The sequence below is a fragment of the Bombus affinis genome, chromosome 12 (genome assembly GCF_024516045.1).
Source record: "Bombus affinis isolate iyBomAffi1 chromosome 12, iyBomAffi1.2, whole genome shotgun sequence".
Taxonomy (NCBI): Eukaryota; Metazoa; Arthropoda; class Insecta; order Hymenoptera; family Apidae; genus Bombus; species Bombus affinis.
In genome coordinates this window covers 2,172,198-2,199,658 of record NC_066355.1, presented here as the reverse complement: position 1 = coordinate 2,199,658, position 27,461 = coordinate 2,172,198, and the positions used below count along the sequence as shown (strand labels likewise).

General features: G+C 36.0%; 1 protein-coding gene and 2 long non-coding RNA genes across 6 annotated transcripts in view; 1 reads left to right on the top strand and 2 right to left on the bottom strand.

Moving 5' to 3' along the window:
- LOC126922423 (uncharacterized) overlaps positions 1-27,461 on the bottom strand; it is a 242,478-nt gene that overhangs the window by 98,021 nt on the left and 116,996 nt on the right. The gene's annotated exons all lie outside the window — the stretch shown is intronic.
- Positions 661-4,562, top strand: LOC126922447 (uncharacterized). Its single transcript, XR_007712768.1, has 2 exons — positions 661-1,071; positions 4,133-4,562. It is a non-coding gene; the product is annotated as an uncharacterized LOC126922447 (long non-coding RNA).
- On the bottom strand, positions 14,690-25,581 carry LOC126922449 (uncharacterized). The gene is made up of 2 exons (XR_007712770.1): positions 25,474-25,581; positions 14,690-15,307 (listed from the first exon to the last, which is right to left on the bottom strand). It is a non-coding gene; the product is annotated as an uncharacterized LOC126922449 (long non-coding RNA).

Below are 27,461 nucleotides of genomic sequence, written 5' to 3'. Positions count from 1 at the left end.
AGACCAAACAAATTTTCATCGTTTCAGTCTTCTACTAACTTCTTTATTTGAATAAGTTTCTCATATTTTCCCAGTTTGATGCTATCGAAAAATCGGGAACGCAAGCAAATAGTCTCGATTTAGGAAATAATACCTTTGAATTTTAGCATCTTCGAATTTCCGAATGCCTGAGCTAACAAATTTTTAAATTTTCAAATATTAAAAATTTCGAATATTACTGAAATTTCGATTTCTAAATTTCTTAATATTTATGATATCCACAAACCTCGATATTCCACTAGCGTTTTGTTTAACTAAACCCATCTAATCGTTCATAGCTGGTATCGAGCAATCGAAATCGAGCGGATACACGCGTCGATTCGCGTATACCTCCAAATTTATTTGCCTCGTAATAAGGCACCAGGTATCTAATCTTATCAGACCAAACAAAAAGCGTAGAAGTGACTGTATCGAGGCGACAACTTCTCATTCACGTGACAACCGAGTACAATCTGTATCGATTCCCGATACGTTCCTATGTGATCCATTTTTCTTTCTCGTACCATCGATATCCCCTATGCCGTTCATCCGGCTCCCGAGATAAGGCGTTAGTCAGGCTACCCGGTTTTCGATAAAGTTTCCTTGGATCACGATGAAACGGTACTTAACCGAGCCAGTAGTCGTTTCGACGTGTAATTGGATCACTTTATGACAGTTGGCGATCTTTAATCACAGATTTGAAAAGTAACGTTTCACGAAGCAGCAGAACGAGAAATGAAAATATTCCCTGTTCCGTTGTTCTCGCTTATTTTTGCGCACGTCGCGTCCCAGACTAGTCGAGTTCGTCGCCATTACGCCGTCGCTGATAAGCTAATCGACGCTGTAAAAAGCACAGTTCACGGGTGACATCGTCGTTTCGTTCACGATACTTGCGCCGGTGCGATAACGCGATACGAAACCTTCGATACACCTGTTCCGGAGCTCCAAAGATTACCAGGGCTTGCTGAGATATAGAACAGCATATATGGGGTTAGAAAAAGTTGGACAGGTTTCAGAGTTTCGTCGAGATTCGATTTATGAGCAGAGGAAGAGGTACGTTATCTTTTGTGATAGGAGAAATTCTGTTTTTGGACGATTAAGAAATTGTAAAATGTATTTTTGCAATAAGAAAAGAACCATAAGAAATCGAAACAGTCTTCTGGTACGTACATGTATATACGTACATAGTATGGGACCGTGCAGACAGAGAGATACGCATAGAACCTAAATATTAAGTGAGAAACTCAAGTAGTATACTTGGTGCTCGCGCATTTCCTATTTATTTTTATTATAACTGGCTGGAATTGTTGAAAAACTTATTTAGCTGGGTGCAAAAATATGACGAATGTTTTGAATACTTTAATTCATCTTCTATATTACCAAATATTGTATATTTAATTCTACGACTCTTTCCGATGTGCATCTCAACTGATTCATAGTTGACACACAGAATTTATGTTATCGTTCATATTATTTAATCTACCCATGTCTACGAAACGTTGCTGCCAAATGCCAGATATACACGACTGCTGCCGAAAAATAGCGCAATAACGTGATATTTCATCACTGTAAAAGCCTGAAATATCAAATTACAAAGAATTTCTGATTCTTGAAATGTCTATAAAATCGTCAGTAGCTATCCATTTATAGCGGCCACTTAAATTTAGTTTGTCTTCAAGCGAAATATGCCCAGAACGAAAACGAATAAATTATGTAATCGTAACGTTTTTCACAGATAGAGACATGTGTAACAAGCAACCACTGTATATAACAATATATTTAAAAAACATATTTCTGTTTTCTTGTAACGAGGAAAAATTTTAATTAATGTAATACTCAAATTGTAATTGATATCTTTTGAAAAGAATTAAGCAAGAACCTAATTGCAATCTTCTATAGTCGCAATTTTTCTTGATTAAATTATTTTACTTTCCATTGTTTATAAGATATTTAATTCGCTTAAGATGTTTATCATTAATTATTAAATTTTAGAAATCATTTAGCATCAATATAAAATCATATAATTGTAAATAGTACAATAAGTAATAATAAAACAAAACATAATTCTAAAAGTACAATAAAAATAGATCGATTTACCAAGATTGAAATGCTTCTCTAACGGAAAGCGCAAATCTTTCAAATCTGTAACAATATGAAAATTTCATTAGAAAAACATGACCTAATAAATCTCCTTAAAAAGGTTCCTGGCATATTATCGCAATAACATATGGAATTCTAAAAAAAGTGATGTATAGGTAATATTCGTGCCATTAAAATTAATGCACCAATCAACATTCCTGCACTGGTGTGCCAAAGAGAGACGAAATTAATCTTCTTAATCTATCCAATTTCCTGTTCCGATTCACATTATCTCCATCCTTTATCACACTTCCCTTTAATTCATCTTACAAAATCCACGAAAAACAAGAACACGAATCAGAAGAAATCCCATCTACTTCTAACACCTCTAATCACATTGCATAAAACATAGAATATATTTATGCTATCCTCTACAGAAAAATCTATATATTTGCGTCGCTAAAAGTTTATCTGAATATTTATCGCAAAATCTATTTTAATTTTGAAATATCTTGTTAACAATTTTTCTATTTTGTTATTTCATTTTATTCATTTTGCTATTCTATTTATATTTCATACTATCTACTTATTTCATTCTACCCTGCAGATTCAAACCCTAAAGTTCAAACGAACCTTTCCATGGTGTTTCAAAATAAGGTGTCATTATGATCATTACTATGCAATTTTCTTTGATAATTCGCTATTACCAAAATAAAATCTCTGCTACAAATTACTGCTAAATTGCGGATATTATTTTTTTATAAAAAATTTGAAACTATCAAATCGCACGAGATGCAAATAACACAAAAAGATACATAAAATATCCAAAGATTATACTGTGAAAATTGATGAATAAAACAATTTTCTACAATTGTTTACTTTCTTAGTTATATTCTTGAACATATGAATTTGCATAAAAATCTACGGTCTAATTATCGTTATAGAATCAAACAAACATTAACGAACACTCTTCAAAGCCCCAAGTCCATCCTTCGAAAAACAGCAGAGTATCTCGCCCACTCGTTGTCCGACAAAACTGCACGAAAAACCACAGAGACACGTTGTCCCTTTCGAATTCCCGCGTAATTTCGCACGGTCTGCGGCAAACAGGAATTTCATCTCGCTGGAGGAGACGATCGCCAAAACAAAACACGACTCCGCTGCGAATAAAACGCGTCCAGGGTGGCCCATTATACCCTCCTCAATGACAGCAGATTATCCGTGGTCCTCGAGGGCGCGGCAGATTTTCGTGCAGTGGTCACAAGCCGTAATTTCCTTTTAACCAGCGCACCGCGTTATCAGAGTCTCGCGAGGCGACTTTTGCGCGCCACGATCATTTATCCTAGCGGACAGGTGGCGAAATGAAGGACCACACGGCTCGTTCAATTCCCCCGATACGCATGCACACCTGAAGATTTTCGGTACGTGTACACCCGGATGTACGGTTCTGATCGCACGAACCCGGCCAGCTTCCGTAATTATGACGATTGGCGCGCGATTACGTTTTTGTTACGGGACGTTGATGGGCTGCTTGGCCTGGACGATTGCGTTCGAAAGAGCTTCGTTCCCTTTCTTTCTTTTACCTTGCTGCAGTAATCTCAGCAGAGGAATTACTTGGGTTTGATACGATTTCGGTATGGACGTTTGTGGGGAGGTGTTATGTTGAGCTGTGAAGATCGAGAGTGGAAATTGTTTCAATAATTTGTATGCACGACGAAGATTGCGATTTCGGATGAGTAATAAAATTTCAAACGCTTTATGCTTTGTACTTTCTTTCTGTTATTATTTAAAATCGCATCAATTGTCAGTGTTATTAGAGATTACTTTCTTGTCAAATATATATTCTCGTTTTTACTAGATGCTCTAGTAGATGCTTTAAATATCTACTAGATACTATGCTAGGAAGATATTTTCACTCGTGATAATCTCGAAATTACGTTAATACGAAAACAGAATGATATCTATAGAGTTTTATAAAAATGATTCACAATATTGAAAAGTTTAATTAACTTCTATAATTACGCGCTTCTTTTAGAAAAGTTCCCTTACATTAGTACCTATGACTCAAAGGACCACCGAGGAAGAATTGGTGATTTTTGAAAAAGAACAGCTATTCGAAAGCTTCTCAAGGCAACGAATACGATCTGCGATCGTTAGATGTTTGGTAAAAAAGTGGATGGACCAACAAAAAATCAATATTCCAGGGCGTACGACGAATTGAGATACAAGGTAGTTGACGGCGATTAGAGCTACCGGTGTGGCCCGATTCTTGTGGTGTGACTAATCTGTAATTGGACAGATTCGCAAACTACCGAGCAGCGAGTCGTTCCACGGGATCTCTACCTTCGAAATTGCAACCTACCTGTCCAGAGACTTCGTTTTAACATACGCTATGTATATTTAATCAGTGTATAGTACGATCGTTGTATAGTTCTATTAATACAAAAAATTCCTTTTTCAGACAACAGAGTACAGATTCGCTTCATTGACGCGATAAGTAGTAATGCCGATAAATTAGTGTCTTCATGATGTTTATAATTTTTAATATTGGTAATAATACCTTGATCTTGGGCCTTCTTGCACAATTGAAGTAATATTAGTGAAACTTCATATGTCACAAGATATAAGTCACCGGTATTAATTATTTCTTTTGCATAATTTATTATGTATTATATAAATTTACTATATACATGTGTGTATTATATTATTATACTATATATAAAATATTGTAACTTATTATTTTAACATCTCACTATTGTAACGAGCATCATGATTATGTTGGTCAAATTTGAAAGATAATTTATTGAAAGTATATGCTTCGCGAGGGGACCACTAAAATATGTATTTGACCAATTGTTCAATTAATCATCTTATTTATAACCCAGGATATAAGAGTAATTAGTGAAAGCATTTTTAGCATATTGTATTAAGCATATTGTATTGATTTAAAATTAACGATTTGTCAGTTATTAATTCACTAATATTATTGGTTAATAAATTTTGTTGATCTAATAATAATAGGAATAGAGAGTCTAAATTTACAAGCAGTGAAAAAAGGATGGTAGCACACATACTGTCAAATCTAATCATCCAGTGTTCCACACACACTGTCAACCAACTAACAAATATATTTTAAATCCCCAATAACCTGGCCATCATGGCCTTCCGGCTCCCATATCCTCAAACTCAGCACCACTTGTCAAAAGATTAACGCAGTCTGGTCGATTTCTCTCGTACTGTCAAAGAACGTTTCAGGAACCTCCGGAACGTTTCATTGGTAGTTGGCCAGTCGCGATCATGCGATCACGGTCGTGGCTGTCGTCTTGGAGAAACGCCAGGAAGGACCTTCATCCTGATAAATGATGCTCGCTACCGCCGTCACGGAATAATTACGCGGCTCTGGAAACACGGGAAGCGAGCTGGGGAAGAAAAACAGCGGCGATCATGGCGCGCCCAAGCTTGAAAAATTAAAGGCGAGTGTCGCGTCTCGTCGCGTCGGTACGAGCGGTGTCGAATCGTCGAGCTTAAGGGGATCCCTTGACAAATGAACGGCGGAAAGGAAATTGCAGGAGAAACGCAGGTCCCACTGACAAAACTTCTGCCAGGGACAAACGCACACTCAACTGGCCGACAGAGAAATTACATTCCCGGGAATATGCTAAATTATGAAGCGGGCAATCAGCTACCACGGGGCGCCGCCATGGATGCAATCTCGCTTTTTGGTCTCTGTAGCACCTGGTGAAACACGGATGAAAAATATAGCGGTCTGAAATCATCTATTTTCGCGTTGCCGCGTCGACAGAAAGGATCAAATGGAAACTTCCAATAAGGGTCTAAAGCATACCACTGGAAACTATTAGATGTTTAACATTTGCGATTGGTAATTTTGCAGTAATTCAATTGGAAAAGTATGAAATTGCAAATTTCTGTAATTAAGTTAATGGAAAACTATGAAAAGTTTTCTTTCAAATAGCATGGAATGATGGATCAAAGACAAGTTTTCGTATATTGTCATTAAGCTTTGATTTGACGATGCATATAAGATGCATAAAGCATTTGTAAATTCAGTCTTAATCTCAACAAATGTTTTTTGAAGAGGAACGTACAGTCGCGAATATTGCAATTGGTTTTGTCCGTAAAAGAATCGAAAAGTCGCAAATTTTTACATGGCGTTAAGACTCCCAAGATATCATATAAAAGAAAGAGATTAGAATTTTCAAAATAATTGATTACGAAATAATTACATATGTGCTGAATACAGTAAACGATAAACGAGGAAAGCAATCGTTCGAAAGCTTCCTTCTGTGATATAAATATAAAAGAATAATTGCTACGAACATCAAATAAAGAACAGGTTTCGCAAATTATAGCCACAAGGATATGAGATACGACTCGAAACTTTGCCATCATACATATATGAAATATAAATAAATTTTTAAGATTTTGCAAATATAAAACCACTTAAATTTATTCATGGACTCGTTAATCGTCTCTTCCCACAGAAATCTTTACTATGCTTATAAACGATTATATTGTATTATATATCTTATAAACGCTTTATACATGGTCCAAAAACAAATCAAGAATTAAGTATTTCAAAAATGAAAACTCCTTAACTTGTACTCAAACATTTCATAGAACGCGAAAAGATTTAAATAAAAAAAGCAAGACCATCGTTTAAGAAGTTACATGTTTTTTATAGCTTTAAAAGCTTTTACTTTGATAAATGCGCGATATAGGCTACGAAAGACTTTAGCGACAAATTTTAAAGACATTTAATATTAACAAATATTTGATACCTGACACGATATCAAACCATTTCAAAGCAAGAACCGTAAAACACTGTATAAGCACAAGAGTGCGAATTCTTGAATGAAATTGACCAGAAAGTAGACGCGCTGCTGAACGCGTCAGGAGTCAAGAGACGTTGGAATTTCTTTTTAACCTGGCGACGATGAGACGAAAGAGTCGTTGTTGCTGCAGGCATCAAGTGGAAACGAGGGTCCGTAAAGCTATTGTTAATGAGAGCGCGTGGCGTAACTCGAACCGGATGAAGCCACGAAGGGTGGCACCGGTAACTTCGATAATTAATACGAGGCGGCAGACAGTAATCGATTCCTCTCTCCGTATTCTTCCCTCTTTTTCTTTTTTCCCTCTCCCCCTTCCCCTTTTCTTTCATTCTTTCATTCTGTTTTCGTACTTTCTTTTTCTCTCTCCTCGTCTCTACACGCGTGTTCTCGTGCTCGGCGCAGCGATTTCATAGCCAGGAATTACGAGCAATAAAACGCACCTGTTTATTCATGACAGCGCCGATTTATTTGCGATACCAGCCATGGTCCATGATTATTGGGAACGGCCAAAAACTGGCCAAATTGCCCGACCAAACGAGCAGCGAATTGTTCTGCATTCGTTCGTATGTACCGTCCTGCATCGATGCTACGTACCGATCGTAAACGCGTATCGATTTCTTTGATCTCCAATCTGGTGTATCTCTCCTTTGAAGAACCCGTAATAAGCCTGCATCTTTATGCGCGACCTTTTTTTCTCTTATATCGAGAAAATACGTACTTTTGCAGCGGAGATGCTGTCAACCGACAGTGCATTAATTTTCTCGTTCTAAAGGAAATCGAAAATTAAGCGGAGTCGGTCTTAATTAGGTACGGGATTAATCAAGAACGACGTTAATTTGCGGGGTATGTGACGAAGTCGATGATTTATATAAATTATGGAGAAATTGTGCGAAAAGTTGTTACAACAAATGGACTGGTAAATCTTAAGAATAGGATTTGAGTAAAATTTGCGAAATAACTCGATATTTTAAAATCTTCCAAATTTTTTAACTGTTTGCTAAAAAAAAAAAAATTAAATTATAATAAGAACAGACCTATACAAATTTCTAACAGAAATTTTTACTTCTATATGTTTTATTTGGAAAATTAGCAACTCTAGTTCTGACTAATAGTATTCTAAAATTTCGATAGCACTATGCATTCCGTTTTAACACGAATTACTACTAACTACACTAACAATATTTTAACCAGCAAAGTACCTGTTTACAAATAAAACTTTATTCGATTCCAGAGACTCAACCTACAATTCTTCAAAACCTACGAAGAACTATCAAAATACCAGAGAACAACCACGATTTAATTTTTCTTTTCAACGAAAAATACATCTATGTACCTTCCAATTGCATAATGTCGATGAGTTCACTTTACAAAGAACATCGCTGTGAAATCCCCGTTGCATAATTGTCACTTGCACGTTCCACCCATCGTCAGTGAAATAATAACAACGTTTCGTAACTGATACCAGGCACGTGAGACGTTAGCTCGTTTAGCAAAACTGCGATATTAGAGAAATGTTAGTGATTAAGCCTCCGTTGCGTGATGTACTGCTAACTTCATTATCACCGTCTCACGAACACGTCCACATCTATGTTATGACCCCATATACAGTCAGTCATAAAAGTATCTAGTTACGATACATTCTATCTGGAACTATGAAAAAAGTTGCAACAAATGTTTATCGTTCTACTGCACGGTACTAGCTCAAAATAAAACAGATTGCACAGTGAATGATTATGTTTCAATAATCGAGACCATTAGATTAATTCGCTATTTTTTACAGAAATTTTATAGAAATCTTACAGGAATTTTATAAATTTTTATAGCTAAAAATGACTATACAATATGACTATATATAATATATAACTACCTGTTATTTTAATTCATTTCATACAAATGTAACATTTTAGTCGTCGATAATTCAGTTTAGAACTGAAAACAGAATACTGGCGCGGCTGGATACTTTTCTAACCGACTGTATACGTGCTCCTCGCGTTCAATGAAAAATAATGCACGACGTGACGCTATTTTCAAAACGGCCAGTTAATTGCTCGCCATCCGGTATATTAACGCGACGTTCTTTTCTTCCTGTTGCTTGGGTGGCGAGCTAAATAAAGAGCTTCGAATTAGGGAAAGAGACTAATCGTCGTTGGTTAACGTACAGCTTGGCACCAACGATTCGTTTGAGTGATGATTCGGGCGGAAAACGGCGGAAATTCGTGACGTTAAGTGGTGGTAAACGCAGTCGCCGGTCAAGGAAATCGTCGTTTTTCAGTGTCTCTATTAGAGAAACATCGTCGATTTCATGGATTAATGGAATGTACTTAACTATTGAGGTGGATGATTGCTTCAGGTGGAACTGTATTTAAGCGTCACTCGATCATGATATTATGCCACTTTCCTATGAAAAAACAAAATTTTTTTTCATTGCACAAAATAATTTAGAAGGTTTATAGATAGTGTGACGTCTAATGGAATCACATTAGATATCGATAATTTAAACAAAACGGAAAGATATTGATAGTTTGAGAAAAAAAGAGATATCGATAATTGAAAGAAATTTAAAGAAAACTATATTTTGTTATGTGCGAGCAAATGTATTTTCTTATAACGTATTGCTGTTCTGCTATATCATTAAGTTATTATGTATTATGTGTTGCGTATATTATGTTATAGACTGCAGATTTTCATTCAAATTCATATTTTTGAGAACATAATGAAAAAAGTAAAACCTCGTTGAAAAGTGTTTTTACTTACTAAGTATTATAGAAAACACTATACTTTATACTTTTGTATTCTGTGCAATCGTATTCAAATTTCAAATTTCAAATTTCAAAATTCAAAAATATAAATGCATAAAAAACCACATTATATGTTACATATTACGTATTGTTATTATGTACATATAGAATCATTGTAATCGCTAGTAACCACTATAATGTACTGTACGTAATAAATTCCAAAATGCACGTTCTAACGTCAAGGCAAATCATCCGATGACAGCACTTCCAGCGGCGTCAAAAATCAATCGATGGAATATATGAAATTCCAGGGGAACACGGGATAGGCGCGCCTATTCTGGCACTCTGTGATGCGTTTGTATGTATTTACGAGCTGCTCGTTTCACGTGTTTGCATGGTCGATGCACAGTGACTGGCAAGTGTGCGTGTGCAACATACTGTGACTTTTTGAATGTGTGAATCGGAGTGTGTCGCGGAGGATACGCGCGAGGGGCCCTGCCAAGCGAGGTAATGACTGGAGCTTCCTGCTGTTCACAAACTGCACGGGAAAGGGAGTTCGTCCCCCGTGCAGGATATCCGACATTTAATCTGATTTCTGGATTACGCCGCCGCTGCCGTCGCCGCTCCGCGCCGTCGCGTCACGCGGGCAAGGGCTGAAAGAAGCACTCTCTCGCTCTCCCCCTTTCTCCCTCTTTCGTTTTCCTCCTCCTTTCACCGCTAAAAATAATGCCCCGTTTCGTTATCCCTTTATGAGGGACCAGACGGGTTTAATGCATCGCTTTAGGAGATTGCGAGGGGAGGTTGATGTCTATTTGATTGGTTATCGGAAGTTCGAGTTGCGTTTGATACGATAAATGTGTAAGCCTTAAATCTGCTATAGATTATAGAGTATAGGCGTATTTTTATAGCGTAGAACAGCGATTTTCAATCTTTTTCATCTTATGGTATGCATAAACTGATTACTAAAATTTTACGGCATACTAAAAAATGTGTCATATTTGGTTCATTCAGCTGAGACTAGAGTCGAATGCTTGCTGTTTGCACGAATTTCTTTTGTCTTTTATACGAATGAAAAATTTCATTCTTTTCATTCTGTCAGAGCTCCCGAAACTAATATTATCATTTATTTTTCTGCTGTATTCTTATTGTTCCATATTACGCTTGTTCTATTTATAAAAAAAAGCAACGAATTCTCTTCCATCCATAAAACAATACATTAGAACTGTCTCTATCCAAAATTGGTTTATCAGAATTAATGTCATCATAGTATCCGGTTTACCGCATATGTTTCTGAACTTCTATTATTCGACTCCCGATCACGCGATATATCGCTTATACGAATTAAAGTTTCGCTTTTAGTATTCACCAATTATTTATTACTGTTTCCGCTTATACCCAAACGAATGAATGAAACTAATGATTGGAACGAATGAGCAAAACCTAACTATATGAAAACTAGCTCCTATTATACGAACGAATAAACAGCGAGGCAACTCCTATTATTCGAGTGATCCGATACGTCTTGTCTCCTGATCCGTGTCGTCCCGTGTTTAAACCCATTTTATAAAATTATATTATTCTTGTGCAGGTGCTTCTTATTTTAGAAATTTCCTCTTATTCCCGTCACTATATATGGATCATGTTTCCAAATACCCAATCAAAATTTATGACAAAATCATCTCGCAAGGTACGTAGAAACAAAGGATATAGTCGATCACTAAAAATTCTTCAGAAGCCACAGATTTATCGTACATCGAATCGGAGCATCGACCATCGTTTAAGCAAAGCGGTGTAAATTTATCGTTCACGGAGATTCCTCGATTACCCAGGACCCTGTAGTCTTCCGGTTTCACGACAATGTTGCCTTCTTGTTTCGACCGTGGGAGATCGTGCGATCTTCCCGATGTTTTCTTCGCATACCCATAGCCGTGGTTAATTGGTAGCCAGCAAAAGAAACGCGGAGGCAAACGCTTTAATCGCCGTTATATCAGCGCAAAATAAGGCTATCCTCCCGGGCATGCAGAAAAACGTGGAAGGTGCATCGACTCTTATATCGCATAAGCGGCGTCTAACGTTGCAGTAAAACGACACGGGTCGCGTTTAATTCACGCGACCGCGTGTCTGGCAAAGACTTTTGTTCCCGTACCCTGAATCGCGTTTCCAGCGCATGACAGCAAGGTGTGAAAGTTAAAAACGAGCTTCCATCAGCGACTCTTGTTCCACGCTCAGAGGATGTCGCTGAGAAATGGAGCGTTCTTTGGCTAACTCATAACATACATAACAGAAGTTTAGTTGGAAAGAGAAAATTCTTTTATTTGACTGTTCAGTCCTTGCATCGATACTCGAGCACCTGGATGCCCACCTGAATACATGTTATGAAAACGTTTCCCTTCCCAGCGATAATTTTTTAAAAAACCGCCCGGATCGTCGCGACTTGAACCTTTTAGAAGCGAAATACCTTTCCTATATCCTTAAACAAAGAAAATTGTTAAGTCAAAGTTTGTACAGTCGTTCTCAATACCACGGGTTCTCGACTTGCCTACTTGTAGAAATATGATATCTCTATTTCTATAATCATTCATATGTTATATATTATTATTATATATTATTATATATATTATTATTATATATATATATATTATTATATATATATATATTATATGTTCTATAATCATTCATCATCATATATTCATTTCTATATTCAATCAAACAATTCATATTTCTATAATCTGTTATTGAATAAATAAAAGTATTTACAGTACTACATATATAATGACTACAGATTGTAGACCACATTGACTTTATCCATTAGAAAGATTCCGGTGACGAATCTTTATCGTTCAGGCGAGAATCCCCTTACCCAGAGGTCCTATGAAAACCATCGAGATTCAAACAAATGTACAACGCTCTGCGTGTGTTTGTGAAATATCTAACCAATGGGATTAAAATTAACGATCGTTTAGATATTTTGAAAACCGGTTTCAAGCTTTCTTCCAGGCAACAATTAACGCGTGTAGATTCCTAAGATTAAGATTTACCCATGATAAAATGCGTTTATTATACGAATTTTGGAAATGAGCATCCGGTGGATACCCTGGATATTGAACAACGTTATATAAGAACATTGGGAGAATTTTAACTTCTTTTATGTCAGAATAATTATTGAATAAGTACGTAGCCCCCTATTCTTTAATTCAGACGGAATGATGTTATTCAAGGTACATATAACTTCGTATGACTAAAAAGTGCCATTTAAACTTGAGATGGCCACGTGCACGCGATTCTCGGCAACGGACAACAGAGAATTTCGGCCGTTTTGACGACTGTCGGTATCTCAAAACTATAACATCCGTGACTCTTACGATTAAAACCGCGGTAGTCCTTAAGAGGATCACTGCTCCAAACCGCTATCGAGTTTAATTGCTAATGAGCAATACGATACTCCTGGAAATGGATCGAAACCGCACAATGCGTCGACCTTGACACGTGCATCTCTTCTATACAGGAGTCGCCGTTACATGTACGTTGATAATATATATATCGATTCTCTAATTAATATTCTGATGTATTAAGCGAATTAAGGGATAAACAATAAAGTAGTTACAGTAAAACTCTTGAGGTGTATGTATTGTGATTGCGCACACAAGAAATACTCCCGATTTTCAACAATAACGTTTATTAAACTTTTGACAATTAACAACAAATAACGATTAACTACGATTAACGATTAACAACGATTAATGACAAATAACGCTTAACACTGACTATCAAGAGTCGACCACTCGTTTCTCTAATTTATTTTTGCTTCGCTTAATCCTTCGCACTTCACAGCTCGGGGCAGAATGAATCTTTTTGTTCAAAACCACACCGATTCTTTCCTTTGTGCCCCTCGATATCCCCACTACGCGCGCGTTTGTTAAAAGTCCGCGTTTGTTAACGGTTGCCGCGTATGCATTCTTCCGAATATTCGGCGAAAGAATCGTAGGGATATCGATGCTACATTAGGCTTTAAAGATATAGCGCTTTGTGCCGCGAAGCCGTTGGAAATTTCCGTGGTCGAGTGACGCCACACTCTGTTTATACGAACTTCCTTATTTGAACAAAATTTTATCGTCCTAAGCAGTGCACTATTAAATAAATTACTGGTTAAATTCATGTATCCGAACGTGAATTCCAACTACATACATACATACATGAGCGAAAAATCACATATGGTAGAAAAATGAGTGAACTTTTATTATATGAACATCAATTATATAAACTGTTTACCCTTTCACAAAATACGGATAAATCAAGTTCCATTACACGTTGTAAATTAGATTGTTATTATTATAAACGAATAATAACATAGAAGAAGACCACTAACTGCCACGCAACCATATGATTGAGGGACATAAAAAAAGAGTTAAATCTACGCTGTGAACGTGGCATAAGAAGGCACGGGTCGCAGCGTACGTCCACGTGAACTATGGTGGGGATTGGCGTGCGTCAACTTCTCCCATGGTGGAGCAAGCCTCCTTATGCAGTCTCACCGCTAGTGCATTAGTCCGCGTGCATTCCTGGAACTTCGTTAACAGTGTCTTTAAATCAAAATAGAGGCGTCTAATTAACGTATACGAGCCTCGAAACCAGAGAGGGTGTCTCAGAGATGGAAGAACATATTTATGAGCGGTTCTTTTGCTACTAAGACGATAGTACTCGTCTGGCGATGCCAACCCTTGTCGCTAATAGGCGAATAAGTAGAAAAAGTCTCGCCGTCGAGTCTCACGTGAAATATAAATCGCCGTTTCAAAGGTACTAATATATTCTTCCGAGCATTGTTATGGATGCTGTGTAGTGAACTGAAGTCTCTCGGCGAATTGCAAAACGAACATCGTTCGATAGAATGTTGTTTCTCTTGGATAATAGGCACGGTCGGTTCGGTTGCATACGCCGCTGTATAAATCGGCTGGTTCGCCTTGTTTTTCCAGGCGTTTCGAGGGTAAGCGACGCCGTTCGCGCCACTTTGTCTCTCGTCCCTGCCGGAATGCAGAATTTATTGCGCTAACGAGCTGTGAAATACAGCCGAGTTCTTTCGGTGACTCGCACTGGGAGAACCAAGCGTTTGTGTGTTCGTTAGCAGATTATGCCCTCGAAATCGAAGCTTAAAGGATTTTAAGATATTCGCTGTAAATATTTCATGACTTGCTTATTGGCTCGCCTAAAATACAGCAGGATCTCGATTATCAAAATTAATTATAAGACTGAGGATTTTTATGCATTTATAGAGAATATGAAAGGATACGAAACTACACAAAATACACATGATATGGAAAGGTATATAAAATATTCAAAATAGGTATAGTGCTCCCTATAGTACATGAGTATTACTTAAAGTAAAACAATTTTTTATCGATGTTTTCAATTAAGTATCTATATACTCAAAAATGTGGATTTGCATAAAAATTGACATCCTACTAATTAATTGAACAAGAATAGGGTGACATCGAATTTTTTTAATAACCGAACGATCAATATTGACTCCTTTTCATATGAAAAGCGATAATTTATTGCACATTATTACCTGTTGTACATGTCTCAATCATTTTCTTCCTGATTTTCCAATCTGTCCTCTCAATTTTTCTAAACCAATAAATTAAAAGCTTTTTTTTTAAATGACTAGTTCTGCAGAACTGTTTTCTGTTTGTGCTTCATACCATCTGTTCCTGCGTACCAACAAGCATGTTTCTGTAGCTATAAACGCTTCTGAATACATTATACTATGCTGAATACCGTTTACAGAAATATTATCCTATTCATCCTATTATCCTATTTTCGCTACTGTTAAATCTTCCTTTAATTTTATCAATCTTTCTTCCTCACACACATTTTTAACAATGAATTGAGAATCTGATTGATGAATGTACAGAAAATATGGTGAAAGAAGTTTATATAGCCGATATTGTTCGGATAATTGAACGTTCGAAATAAGAGTTGCTCGGATAATCTAGGTTTTACCGTACTGATATTGGTAAAGTAATATAGTGAAGTCTTATTGGCAAAATACTGTTGCCCATGGCCGAAATACGACATATTGTATTCATTTAAACAAATAGACGATTAACAGCGATTAACATATATTTAGTACAGGTCTATTCGGCGTCTTACGAAAGACTAACAGCATCAAATCAATATTACTGGTCTCTCTGTCTGGCTATTGGTAGCTTATTCTACTTCTCGAAACGAAACTTCGCTCGATGCCCGTAATGGTACTAAAATTTCAAAGTATTTTGTCCTACCATGTTAAGCAAGAAATGATTACGAGTGAGAGAAATCCCAGTCGATAATAATTCAGACAACGCGGAATAAACATCGAACAAAGCTTTCCTCTTCCGAGGTCTTTCGCAAGTGGAATGTCAGTAATGACATCGAACTTTTATAAACGATTATTTCATCGGCGAATTCCTTTCCCTGTATCTAATCATCGAATTACCATCCGCTTGCATTACGACAATCGTTTCATTCTTCCCTGCGTTTGTCATACGAACTGTTTTGAAACGAGAAATTGGTAAACTTCCATCAATTCGATCTGAAAATATGCATTACTTGCACGTTCGTAGGGATACAAGGAACGTTCGATCGGCGATCCGCTTACCGCAAGTCCCGTGTAAAGCGTCGAATTCAATTCTCGAGCCAGAACGATTCGTTCGTTTCGGTCAACGTCCCACGAGCTCGGATTCGCGACGCTAGTACACGCTGCATGCCCGTGACACGTTCACATGACCCTTTTCCGCGGCGTCACAGTTCTCATGAAACCATATACGAGTATACGAATGAGAGACGTGTCGTTACGATACTTCCGGCGAACAGTCAACCGCCACGAATAACATTAAAGTATAAATAATGCAAACGGGAAGTACTTTCAGTAACGAACGAGATCCTACGCGTCGAAAATCATGGTTTTCCTCTAAATTCATCAATGTACATGAAAATCAATCGTTTCTCTTTCTGTTTAACACTGGAACTACCAGCCTGTTAAATACGCTTGAATGTTCTATGTAACGTATAAATCATTATGATTCAAATGAAATTAATTAAAACAATCTCTCTATCCGAATAAAAAGTGGTATCAATCTTGGTAAAAATACCCGTATGTTTACAGTAATCGTAAAAAAAGAAAGAGTCTGAGGTCAGTCATTTTGACGAGTTTGATAGTTCTAATGTTACACAAATGCACTAAAAGGCTGATGAAAGTAATTAGCAATAGTAGAGAGTTTGTCAAAGAGCAATGTAAAGGTGATACGAAATGGAGTAGTCAATATTCGCTATGTAGTTAGTGTACATTTTTTAATGGTTCGGCTACGATGGTTTCTATTGAACATTATATATCGAGGACTAGCAAATACGCTTCTAATAAATACTTTGAAGCTTTTACATATATACATTGCCGAATCCGTTTCAAATTTGACCGTTTTTTTAATTTAAATTTAAGATAAACTGTTTCTAAGGGTGATCGAATACTTTCGTGAGCTACTTTATTTCGTAGCATCGATCGTGATTCTTAAATCGAGAAATCAACGAAAGATACATTTTAACAAAGTTCATTGGAAAGATCCATAAAATTATATAAAAATTCTAGGGAAGAAATTGTCAGTTAATAATGTAGATCAAAAATGAATCGTTTAAAAAGGTATGTTTCTTAAAAGAAGCATCTTTTTTTCACTTCAACTTTTATCAGATATTTAAAGTTAAATACGAGATGTATCTTTTATTCAACGTCTTTTTAGCTCGCTATGCTGAAGAGGATTAGATGCAGAGTTCCAACAGAGTTTCGAGTTACATATCTCTCAGCACTTTCGTGTAACGCAAACTGCGTTAAATATAATAACGAGGTGAACAACATAGGTATGATTAAAACGGAGAAATATTTGCTAGTGCTAAAGAAAACGTTTGATAACAATCTTTGTAAGGAATTTCTGATGCAATACTCTCTTGAGCGTTCTTGAACGTTTCTAGAAATTCTTAAAAAATTGTGAAAATAGTCATTCTCTCCTTCTTTACACAAATAATTCCTTTAGTTCAATAGAAAAATCTTAAGCTTCAAATTTCAGCAACATAATTGAACGATTTCCTACTTCGAATCGATCGAAACTAACAATGTTATCGAAGTTTTCACGAAACCATCACAATTTTCTCAAATGAATCACAGTACATCGATTATCCAATCACTCTGACATACAAATCGATCTGATAAATGTTAATAACACGCGAGTTATCGACTATCCAGGCAAAGATTCCAGATAAAAGGTAAAGTAAATAAGATATTAGCCACAATAACGTTGAATAAAAGTCAGACGATATAAAAATACGTGCAGCGTTAAGCTAGCCGTTCATACTCATCTACAGACAATCTGATCTGGCGATCATCGACGGATAATGTATGTCGCACTTTTTTCACGCTCACGCTCGAGTACCCGGGTATCCGCGGGAATTCGCAGATCCCTAATTGCCACATCTAATTATGCTATTATGGTTTATCGGGCGTATTGTATATTTTTTAATTTGCGGAAGAAGAAACAAAAAATCATGAAACTGTTGCGAATACGTAGATTTTTAATCGAAAGTTATAAATAGACTGTGGATATTTATGCATTTAAAGAAAATTTGAAAATATGAAATTGCACAGAATGCGATGTGAAAAATATATAATAAAATACATATACTTTATGTAGTGTATATAATAAATAAAAAACATAAAATATACAAAACCCTTATATGATACTTTGTAGGTAAAACAATTTTCTACTGACTTCGATCTTTTAATCATTCGCATGGAAACGATCTTTTTGCAGAAATAAGTGCAGAAGACAGCTCTGAACTTAAGAATTTTGCAAAGATGTCGAAAAGTGACCAACATTTTATTAGAAAAAATTGATCCGAAAATAGAAAGACGCGCGACGATCGTGGCAAAAGAAAAAATATCGAAACAAAATAGTCTACCAGCGAAAAGATAATTGAACTGAACTGCGTATTGCCTGTTTGCAACAACATTTATCCGTGAACGTTGTCTCATGTTTTCCATTACAATGGACACACGTCTGCGGATAATTGTCAGTGTATACTAGGTTTTCGTCGGCGGACTGTCTCTGGACTTGAATTTTGTCTCCCGTTGTCTGCGGATTCTTTACGAGAGGCAGATGCGAATTGTTTATGACACGTGTCTGCGGACAAGTGTAGACGAGGCTTTAAACAATTTATCGATACGCTTCATCAGCCTAAAGTTATCTGTCTTTTATGTCAAACATTTAGATAATCAAACGCGTAACGAATCATACGTAGTACCTAGTTTTCAAAAATTAATGTTGGGGCAAATCAAACTTTTTAGAGTAAAACATATATTCAAGAGTAAACAAGGTATAGATGGTAGTCTACCGTCATCGACGAACTAACATTGTCGTTGTTGTCATACTTTCAGACAACCAAATGTCTAATGAATCATAAATACATGGTAAGTATAGAAATGAATTCTGTCCGACTGAATTCGCATAACCAGGATGCGTATGATTTTGTAGTATCGTTATAAAAGTTTGTAATACCGTAAAAATGCATTTATTTTAACTTTCAGTTATCGCCCGTAGAATTGAACTTTGAATTCACCCATTATCTAAACGTCAGTTTGTATTATGTGAACGAAAAATAATAGATAACGAGGAAAATAATTGAATTTCAATTATATAAATTGTTTGTCCTCTTTAATTTCTACAAATTTCATTGATTCAGAGACATCGAGTTTCTGTCGCAATGATATTCGCAAGCTGTTAGATAAATGATAAAAGGTCATCGATACATAGCGGATTTTTATGCATTCACGAGAAATTTGAAAGTGAAAAATGTGCAAAATGCAAATAATTAATAAAAATGTATAATATATCTAGAATGTAGTAGTGTCTATAATATTTGGCAGACGAAACAAATTTCCAATTAGGTTCCATTCCTTTAAATGCATTAATAAATAGACTGCGGATATGCAAATTCATATTTCTAGAAATATAATAGAAAAGAAGGATCCCGCTAGAAAATTGTTTTATTTATCAAGTTTTATAGAACGAATTATACTTACAACAATTTATACAGTTTTTCATATTATGTGATTCTATATTAATAAAAATATGAATTTGCATAAGCTGCGGTCTATCTAACAATACGATTTAAAAAGAAATGAAACCTAGACAAAAATTGTGCAGACTAGTCATCAACAATAATGGAAATTATTTCGATAATCAACCAACATACGTACGTTCTTTCCAACTAAAACTTTAATTGTCGCCACAAATAGAAAAGAATTCATTTTAACATTTAATGGTATTCAAAATTTGATGTTGGAAAAAATCGACATAGTTTACGATAGTATATTTAAATTTAAACAAGGTTAGACGGTAGTCAAGGATGATTAACGAATGGGAAAACCAAGAAACTGGCAGGAAACGCGAGTCGCGGAAGCAGTTGCGTGGGAGTAGCCGGTCTCGCGACTCGCACCGGATATTATGCGGTATAATAAGAGCAAGAGTCACGCGAGCACCCATGAGAAGGAAAATTTACGATGGTATTACGATGAAGCATCGTTGTGTTCCTTCATCGTCGTCGTCGTCGTCGGCGGCGGTCTCATAGCTGGCGTCACAACAAAATTTCCGAGTCACGCGTATTTGTGCACGAAATCGCATGGAATCGGCGAATTCCGGGATCTTTATTGGCAATGCGGTCAGGCGAAACAGGAAACCATAACCTACCACACAAAACTATGTACGTGCCTTCGACGCTTACGCGAGTAACTGGCCTCGTGACTGGCACGTCACGCCGACTGATCGGTCTCCATACGCCAAGGCCGTCTTTCAATTGCTACGTTTTACGAAGCGACGAAGAATGCCGTCAATAATGAGCCGTGTATTAACTCGACCAACGAAAATACGAGTAACAAGCCGGTTCGAGACACGCTGTGAATAGCAAGTAAATTAGTATACTGGTTTTCGTTGACTCGTTTTCGTATTCGTCATCGATCGATGTGTAGATAATGCGTAAATGATGCGCAAATAATGGTTCTGGATGGTCTGAGCTCAGAACTTCCCGGAGAAGTTTGAATATCCTTACGATTGACTAATGAATTTTAATAACTTGGTTTTTTTATGTTCATTATATTCCCGGTAATTCTTTGTTACAACTTATCAGGAATCGTAGATCTTTTCATCCTTAAATAATAAGATATCGTATCTTATTATTTTTATTTAGGATAAAAAATAAGCAGTCTAGAAAGCCATCTATCGCATCTGAATTTCATATTTGTAATAATTTTTATTTTAGTTCTTCCTCCCAATTTTCACGCGGATGACAGAAAAATGTTCGTATCTTAATATTTCAAGTAAGTAATTATACAACGAAAGTTTTAAAATCACTCATGACTCATAATAGCTTATTGGAACTGCACAGTATCGATTGTTTCGAGAAAGATGACCAACAGGCTATAATTACTGACGATATTATTAAGGCTTCTTGATTAGATGATCAAGCAATAGAATCGTATTGATAAAAATTGTGATTTCTTTGAGGGAAGACGAGTTGAATATAAGTAGTAATGAGCCTGCATGTCTATAATATGATAATTTAAAACAGCGGAAGAATTTTAAGAAAACTCTAATGATTACTCTATTTGAATATGTTCATGCATTTCAATATGTTAATGCATTCCTTGAAAATGATCATCGTTGGATAACAATAATTAGTCTCAGTACTGCTACGTTATATTGTAGTTAAATGCTTTGTAGACGTAACATTTAAGTTCTTCAAAGATTGCGTGCGATTTCATGATAAAACAATCTGATGTAACAATTTCGACGTCTCTTATGTCCTAGTCATGTATAATCATTTGTAAAATCGATAAATAACCTCTTTGTTATATCATGCGAATTACGTATTGCATTTCGCACATAGAAAAGTTTCAGCGCAAGTTTCAATATACGTTACACTTTTATCGAATGTAATTTTGTTGGAATTCTTCGAAAAAAAAAAAAAAAATATTTAGCAGAAGATAATCGATTTTCTAAGCTCTACTCTGGTTCATTTCTTTGTTATAACATCAAGCTTGTATTGATAGATTTTCAATTAACGTAGCAAGATTACAAAATTTCATAGATAATAGATACAAAGCAAAACTTAAAATAGAGAATTTAAAATAAAAAGTTAAACTAAAGAATTTGTAATCCCTTAAACGGAAAAACAGGGTGGATCAAGTTCCTTTCTCCAACGTAAGAAGTAACGAATTGCTTGACTCGTCCGTGTTCCGAGTTAATAATAATCGATAGAGCTTTTTTTCTGCAGCGCGGAATCAATGGAAATTTCTGTGTCGCGCTCGCTCGTATTCTAGAAATTATTTTCCAGGCAATTACCCGCGGTTTTTATGCGGACTCTTGTCTAGACGATGCTCATTTACGTCCGTGAGCAACGAAGAAACGAAATGGCAGGTAACGAGGCGCTTGACATCCGTCAAAGAACTGGCGACCGACGATAACGGTGCTCCAGAAACGATAACCAGTTCGAACTGTCTGGCTCGCCGACCAATCGGGATCATTGACTCCCTGTTATCGCAACGAGCAAACCAGATGTCTACTTCGACTCACAAATTTTCGCAAATATTTTGACCGAGTCACAAGTTTCAAACCGATATCAGAAAATTTACGACGTTTCTTCGAATATCGTTTTACGTTCGAACCGCGTTACAGATCTTACATACGAACGTCCCTGACCATGTTTTTGAACTCTGAGTTCTATTCGTTCACTGTTTTAAAATGTTAGTAACAAAGAATTAACAATCTATAAATATTTAAAAAGAGGAATTTTAAAAGAGGAATTTTAAATAATACATACATGTATTATTTAAAATAATAATAATACATACATGTAATGTATGTAATAATGTAATATTTAGTATTGTATGTAATAATACATACAATAATAAATAATAATACATACATGTATTATTTAAAATTCCTCTTTTTTTAATTTTAAATAATACATGTATGTATTATTTAAATACAGCTAACAATATATTTAAATTAAGCAAATGCGATTCTTGAAATTCATTTGCGACTTTGCATATCCATTAAGAACAGTTTTTACCTTTTCTATGTGGAAAATAATCGATAAAAAGCAAAGTAGATACTAAATATTTTTGGTAAAGGGGAAAATATTTTGTATTTAGTTAAAATTAGCGTACCTAAACTAATCTGTACTCTCTATTTATTTTTGAATAAACGAAGGATTCGCATTATGTCATAGAGTGGAGATAAGAATTTTGCGCAGAGCGAAAAATGAAAATAAAAGTAGTTAGATATAAGTGGCTAAACAAGAATACGAGCGAAGATTAAAAATGGTAATGCGCACTGTGGATTATCTTATTCATTCAAATAAGAAATATCGATGTTGTTTTTGTAGTGATACGTAATTATTGCGTATTGTGAGCTTGATGATTTTACCGTTAAATGACAGTATCTTTTGCATAATTTGTTTCTTGAGATTACTATTTACGTTAAGTAACGTACGATCATTACGTAACTAACGCGGGACGTAATGAATTTTGAAAGAGTTTCTTTTCATTCAAGACGATATAGATGTGAATATCAACATTAATATTTTATCGGAAAGATTTGTCCGGTATATCGACCGAACTTATTTGTAATATTTCGATAAATATCGTATAGAAAATTCACATTGAATCGTCGATTACGATCCGATACATTTTACATTTACCACCAAAATCAATAACAATCACAACTATGTTATCTAATAATAAACCTATTTCAAGATCCACACATAGCCAATAAATGAATTATTTCCTTCATCCACTTTATCAAATAATCAATTGGCGAATTCGAGAATCATTTCCTATTCTAATATGGAAATTTACCACCAATCCTCAATATCTACTAACATACCCAAAAAAGCATAGTTATAATTCATTCTAAAATGGACGGGTCAACTTAAACCAATACCCAAACATTTTCAACATCAGTACCAATCAATTTACAAACCATTCTAAGAATCATTATCTATTTTACTCTGGAAATTTACCAATATTCCCCGGCATTTTTCAATAGATCCAAAAGACCGTAATTTATTCAACACCAAGTATCTTTGTCAAAGTCTGTTGAGACTAGCAGAGAATTTCCCCGAGCATTACTCACGCAATCATTGCCACTACCGACGCGGCAAAGTTCTCCAAGAAATCGAGGGGAAGCGGCATGGAAGAAAAACGCGATTAATGAAGACTCTCCGTGGTGTTCAAAGTCCGCGGAGGGTGTCATGTGCCATCGAAAACGAGCAGTATCGATAACGCAGAAACGCAGACGGAACGAGAACAGCTACAGTCGTTAGTCGTTAATCGTTATCGATTTAATTGCCTCGATCTCCCCTGTGAAGCCTGTCGCAAGAGGTCGTGGTTCAGACCGTGGAACTTGGACGCGGATCACGAGACGCTCGGCGGATTTCTGTCGACCACAAAGACGAACGGCGGCTGATTTCTTTCCACAGAGATTCGTGTTTTATCGGGCTCCGACTAGAAGAAAGACGGGAGCAGGGAGAGAAAGAGGGGAGTCTAACCATGCATTATAAATTATAAATTTCCATGAATAGAATCTCGCAGCCAAACATTCTCTGTGTATCGAACGATCACGTTATTCACGTTCACGGGCACGTGGCCAAACGTGTCGCAAATTACTTTTCAAGACGACTCGCATGCGCGTTTCAGATTCGAGCAAACACCTGTTTATTGCGTGTCGCAATGAATTTCTGTCTCGTAACTTGGAATACAGGATGTTCGAGTTCCTTGATTTTATACATACGATTTATGTGAAGTCAACTTTCCATTCAAATGATCACGATTAGATGATCTTTTCCATATTTCTTTTTAATATTTATGTGCACAAATATTTTATGTCCACTTTTAGCGTTTTCGAGATAAACAGTTGTAAAGGTTAGTCAATAGTACTTAACAATTAAATAAATACTTTTTGCACTGTATTTATCTTTATCGATGCTATTATAAAAGTGATTGCGAATTGTGCATTGACCCTTTCTATCAACATAAAATTACAAACGTCATTGATGGTTCTTGAAGATATTTCGATATACACTAAATATGGTAAACAAAAATATGTTTTTGATGACATTTATCAAGTAGATATAAATTTGATTTGTAAACACGACCTAAAGTAACAGTTAGAAATTACGTGTTCTATATAAAAAGTTAATTTTCTCAAAATGTGGGCATACAATGTTTGTGCTGTAAGCCATCGATATCCCTTACTGGAAGATTATGGAATATTATGGAAGATCAAGGGAATTTTTCTCATTTTTACATAAATAATAACATATTTTAAATGCAATTACATCAAAAATCAAATAATAAATATTTCTCTCGTGGGAGTATCAAATATCGCGTAACAAGGAATGGAAGAAAGAAATCTCAAATATAACTGCGGGAATTTTTTAGAAATTGGATGATATTTCGTAATAATCGTCGCATCGAAAATTATCCAAAGTGCCAAACTAAATTTGTTAATTCTAAGCTAAAAAAAATTTCTCTCTAAACAATTCAAAACCTAAACTCAAACCTAATCTCCAAACTTTAACAATAATTCTACGGGTAATTTCACCATCGATTCGTTATAATATTTCACGGTTATCACGATAATCTAAAATTCTGTAGAGGAAAATGGAATTTGTTCGTTCGAAGCGTTTAGTGTACTTGCAAAGAAACGTACAGTCATTCGAGTATATCGGTGCAAATCCAGGCTCGTTAAGCCATTAAATGACAACAAGCCCCGCGGGTTATCGTCGCGCTAATAAAGCCGGCGTTGCGGACACGGTACAACGATAAGAAAGCTCGTTTTATTTCTCCTAGCTCTCGATCTTCGTCGTAAACGTGCGTAACACGCGAGCCTGTCGAGGAATCGAGATAAGGCACGCAGATATATCGGTGAGTCGACGCGGACCTCGTCAAAGATTGCGCTAATACGGGACAACGCGGACGATCAGCCGACACGCGGCTTTTACGCTGACTCAGAACCACGCAAACAAGATTTTTAATACGCTGCCATGTATTTTTGCTCAGTTTTGATCGATCGACGTTAACGCAAGCGAGCACGAAGTAAATACTTCATTTGCAAAACAAGTTTTGTAATTTAACGTTGTTTTTATTGTTTCCAATTGCATTTCAAGTGAAGTCTTATCAATCTACCGTACTAATTGCAAAAATATAATATAATATTATACATATTAAGAAGTATATATATTATATATTTTAATGTCTTCTTCTAATGATTTAGTTTCAAATAATTATTAAGAAGATACGAGAGATTTTTAATTGATAATTTTTGCAATCCAATATATCGAATATTTTTTAATATCTTCCCTTTCTCGGTGCTTTCCCTTGCGTCACAAAAATTTCCTACCTACCTTGTCAAAAACCGTGTCCACTGTCTTCAATTTATCTTTATATCGTTCCAGGACTTCACAATATACAATGTTTCTAAAAAATGTCTCCAAAAATGCACTTTTAGTCATCGACACAGTGAATCTGCCCCCAAATCAAGAATGTAAAAATCCTACATAAATCCTACTTACATATATATACAACATACATTTAAAAAAAGGACATCCGAGGAAGAGTATCAATCGTCCAATATAAAAAAGTCCATCTTTAACTGTCAATCTGACGCAACGTCGGCCACTAATTGCTTTTAAAAAGCGATAATTCTGTTGACGTTGATTCGGAACAGCACGAGCCGGATTTTTCTCGGGATTTCCAGGTTGTTCCCTCGAGGTCTGGCTCTCGTTAATTTACATTGGACGCTCGATGAATCCTTCGGGCACGAAAGCGGCCAAAGCAAATTTGCTCAGTCCGGTCACGCGCGCACCGCTCCTCAGCACACGCGTTCCTACGTTTACCAGTGTCATTATTACCTGACGAGGTAAACCGAATGCGCAGGCCGGTTAATGGCAATGGTAGAAAAGAGAGCTGAACGAGAATCGAACGGTGAGTACATGCCTGTCCGACGTCGTTCGCGCCGACACGTGCTTCGCGGCTTAAGAAGATGTTTTTCAAAGAGATTAGGAACGTCGTCGCATCGTGTTACTCCTTTCTGCGTCGTCCTTTTTCTCTCGTTGAAAGCGTAACGCTTGCTTGAAACGAATTTTCTTTTTTCTTCTTTAGGAAAGATGGGGCGTCGAAGAGCTCAACCCCTTAACTTGGAGTTTTCTTTTGTTTTACCGGTCAGAAATGCACGATTTTGGTTTTAGCTGTGCATTGTTTTTTGGCTATATAATATATTATTTTGTGACTCTAATGTCATATCTTATATTATTAATATAACAAAATACAAAACACAAACTAGGATCTGAAAGAAAGCAAACGTTTTTATAAACATTGTTGGGAGAATGTTTTCTTGAATGCGTAAATATCTAGTATATCAGTATTATTTATATTCTACGTATAGCATTATTAGTATCATATATAAAAATGTAAAATTCCTTTATTTTTGTCAGTTTTCGTTTTTATAGTAGCATTTGATTAACGTAGCCACTTTCATGATAGAGATTTCCGCAATCACCATTGGAGGGAGTATGTGTGACTTTAGAAATATAAGAATAGCATCGCTTCACTTGTTATACATCTACGCCTTTTGTGCAAATAAAACAAACGATTATATCAAATACGAAAACGTGATTGCGTTTTTAGTACGAAAAACGT